Source organism: Orycteropus afer, unplaced genomic scaffold (genome assembly GCF_000298275.1).
Source record: "Orycteropus afer afer isolate SDZICR_OR568_19922 unplaced genomic scaffold, OryAfe1.0 scaffold00129, whole genome shotgun sequence".
In the NCBI taxonomy this organism is placed as follows: domain Eukaryota; kingdom Metazoa; phylum Chordata; class Mammalia; order Tubulidentata; family Orycteropodidae; genus Orycteropus; species Orycteropus afer.
In genome coordinates this window covers 2836632-2840658 of record NW_006921716.1, presented here as the reverse complement: position 1 = coordinate 2840658, position 4027 = coordinate 2836632, and positions in this window count along the sequence as shown.

Here is a 4027-nt window from a genome sequence, read left to right as displayed (position 1 = left end):
GGTCTGTGCAGTCTTTCTGCCTAGTCCGCCATCTTGCCGGAACCACTAGAATATAAAAAAACTTTAAAAAAATTTTAAACAAAAGCACGAACCTAGTCTTTTGTGTCATTACAAAATACATATACATGTGTATGGAAGTAGCAATAAAAAAGGAGAACTTTCATTCTGCATAGTTTCCATTGTCTTTTTTGATAAAGTGTGTTTTATAGAAAATAGTTCTCTATAGTGTAGGGTCATCCCTGAAAAAAGATTGGAAGTATAATCTCCTAAATAAATAATATAATAAGTACCACTGGAAATAAACTAATATTTAGTGTAGAAATGGATGTTTTATTTCATGGACTTGGGTAAAAAAGTTACAATTATGGAGTTTTCAAGGACTATAGCATAATGATCCAGTTCTTTATCTGATTTAAAGAGAATGCTGCTATTTGAAACAAAGGAAAAAGAGTCACTAGGACAGAACAAGCTCAAATTAAATGACCACAATACCCAGATTTTTTTTTTTCCTCCTAGATAAAAAGATAACATTTGGCTGAAAGAATGAAGTAAAAATAGGTGGACTCTATGGCTTAGGTGACTGCAAATGGAATACCTTTCACCTCTAATTGACTGACTGAAATGGAAACAGTCTCCATAGAGACTGAAATTCCTCCATGGGAAATGGCAGTTCAGCAGAGAGGCTGGGGATAGAAGACTGTCTCTATTCTTCAGAGATAAGGGGCATGACGTTAGAACTAGAGTCACTGATTTCCATAGCTAATCTTAGCTGTTATAAATGCTCCATATTTTGAAAAATAGTGCTTTTTGAAAGCATTCAATTCAAATAATTATAACTTGTTTGTGGAAATACATTGAATCATGAGAAAATTTTTGAATCAATCTAGTTCTTAAACTACTGTTCAAATGATTAAGCTTCATGTTACATCCATCAATATGTCTGGCTCTTTCATGATTATGCTCTGAAATCCTATGATTACATTGTCACAAATGCATGTTATGATTTAAGGATTCATGCATTCTGCCAATCAGATACAGATTCAATTTTAAGAATGGAATAAATGTTTTAATAATAAAATAAAATAGAAGACTTCATTCAGTTCACCATTCTCTTCTTTAACAGTCCTTGTTTTCCTCCTGGCGCCCACCACTGCATGTTGTTCTGTTTTTTGTTTTATTTACAAAAATAATAAGCATTTTAGCTACTTCTCAGCTTTTCAAATTTCTTTTTCTGACTCTTCTTTTTTTTTGCAAAAAACCTACAACGTCACTGCCATCTATTTAATTCTGATTCATAGCTACCCACATTGGGTTTCCAAGGCTGTAAATTTTTAAGGAAACATGCTGCCTCATCATTCTTCCACAAAGCACCTGGGGGGTTTGAACCATCAATCTGTTGGTTAACCGCCAAATGTTTTAACCACTATACCATCAGAGCTCTTCTATTCAGACCCTAAATGTTAGAGTTCCTCAGAACTAAATAAAAAATGTATTTGTTATACTGCACCTTCTTCTTTCAGACTTGCATCCATGGACTCCTCTCTTCCAATCAGAGAGAGAGAGAGAGATCTTTTCTTTCCATATAAGTGGGATCATGTTATTTCTAAGTAATCCCTGGGTGGCACAAATGGTTAAGTGTTTGAATACTAATAGGAAAGTTAGTGGTTCAAACCCTCCCTCTCCCTCTCCCTCTATGTTCCCTGTCCCTCTCCCCGGAAGAAGGCCTGACAATTTGTTGTGATAAGTCGTGGAATGCACTTCTACTCTGAAACACATAGGGTCATCTTAGATTGGAATAGACTGAATAGCAACTGGTAGTGGTATATTACTTCTCTGTTTTAATATTAATATGGACCACATGGGATAATCATGAATCAGAATAGATTTAATGGCAACTAAAACCAACAACTCACTGACTGGAGTCGGTTCCATTCATAGCAACCACTCTTTGGGTTTCTGAGGCAGTATCTTTATGGAAGTAGATTGCCCAGTCTTCCTTGTGAGGAGTGGCTGCTGGGTTTGAACCTCCATCTTCTGGTTGACAGTCAAATGCCTTAGGTACTGTGCCACCAGAGCTCATATGATTATGAAAAACAAAAAAAATTCTGTAGATTGTCAGTCATCCTAAATTTCCAGATTCTGTAGTTGCAGAAATTGAATTAGCAGATCAGAAAGAGTGAGGAATCCCCTATATCAGATATGCAGCATTCTTCTCAAAACTACAATTAAAATATTAGACTGTAAATTTGCCTTATTCAGGTACTGCATAAAATACTCAAGTATGATCTTTGTATGAACTACATTTGATATTTTAATTTCTTTATATCTTGAGAATTAGTCACAACATGGTATAGAAATAAAAGGATACACATCTTGTAATGATTAGTATCCTATTTTGGGGCACATGTCTCTTTTTAGTGTAGGGAATTACTTAATATAGCTCTCTAGCCCTGGTCTCTGTGACTTCCACCAGATTATTGGGTGGAACTATACAAACACAAAGTGCTTATGGCCCCCTGGAGGGGATTGGGTAGCTTGCTAATAATGTAAACAAGGTAAATATAATCTTTGTGGTGATGGGAGCATGGCAATAAGGTGTATAGAACCCTACTGTGAGGATTGGTCAATTTTGCCCATCTGCTAGCTTTAAATGAGCCATCCCAGAGGCAGAAAGGGGGATCTCACTGACATCAGTAGAGAAGAGTCAAGATTGGAGTGTCTCCTTGGACTGCCGATCCCTGTGCTGAGACAGTAGAGAGGCAGCACCGAGAAGTCACAGAGATAGCGGCAGCAGAGGCACCACAACCAGCAGAACAAAGAAACTGGCACGACCCAGAGTGGCAGGCTTGCTGGTCCACAGAGTGAGAAAGCTGAGGCCAAGTGGCTAACTGATAGAGTGGGGTACTACTGGCAGAATTGAAGAGTTTTGTAACATTTGCAGAGCAAGGCAGAGGCGAGGCTGAGAGACTGAGGGCTAAAGAAAGGCATGTCTACAGGCATGGCTAAGGAGAGGTCGTCTTGACAGATGAATACTTGTTCTGAGTTATTCTGCCCCATAGGAGTCAGCACTGGGCTGCTGACGGTGATTTTTTTCACTCCCTGGTGAAGTTAGAGCTACTCAGAAGATGTTGCCCCCATTCCCTTTTTGTGCTCTTGATAGGTGCATCAGGAGAAAACAAGCATTGTCAATTTAGAGTTAGTTCAGAGCCCCCAAAAAATAGCTCTTTGGAGTTAGTACATAAACTCCGGAAATTTAAGAAGATTCTGAAAATTTCTGAAGTATCCCTCTCTTATTCATTCATTCAATTATTTATCTGTGCACTAAATTTTATTGACCACCTACTGTAAGTTGTATAATTTTCTAGATGCTGGAGATTCAAACATGAACAAAAGACTCAGAATTTCTGTGTTTATGGTACCAATAGGGAGCTCTGGCGGTGCAGTGCCTAAGGCATTTCACTGCTAATCCTACTGGCAGTTCAAATCCACCAGCCACTCCTTAGAAGGAAGGTTGGGTAATCTACTTCCATAGTGATACTGCCTTGGAAACCCAAGGAGAGGTTGCTATGAGTCGGATCCGACTGGACGGCAGTGGGTTTGGTTTGGTTTGGTAAGGTACCTATATTTTAGTAAAGAAAGCAGAACATAGTGAAGTAAACAAACAAATGCTAGTATAAATTGAGAAGTTCAAATTTAATCAAGAAATAGCTGTAGCAAATACATCTTTACATGAGGTAGATATAATCTTTTTTTTAAAAGTATGATACCTTCAAATTATATTTAATTTCAGCTAAATATGCAGGTAAAGTGGACACTGTAGTCCACCACTCAGATTGCCGTTTTAGAATTGAGATGCTTATTCCATCAGTAACCTAGCTGCCGATATCTAAGGATTAAGTCCCCATTTTTGATTGAGCTGCAAATTTAATAAAAACCAAAGCTCTGGTAGCATAGTGGCTAAGACACTTGCCTGCTAACCAGACGGCTGGCGGTTCAAACCCACCAGCCACTCCTCGGAAGGCAGGTT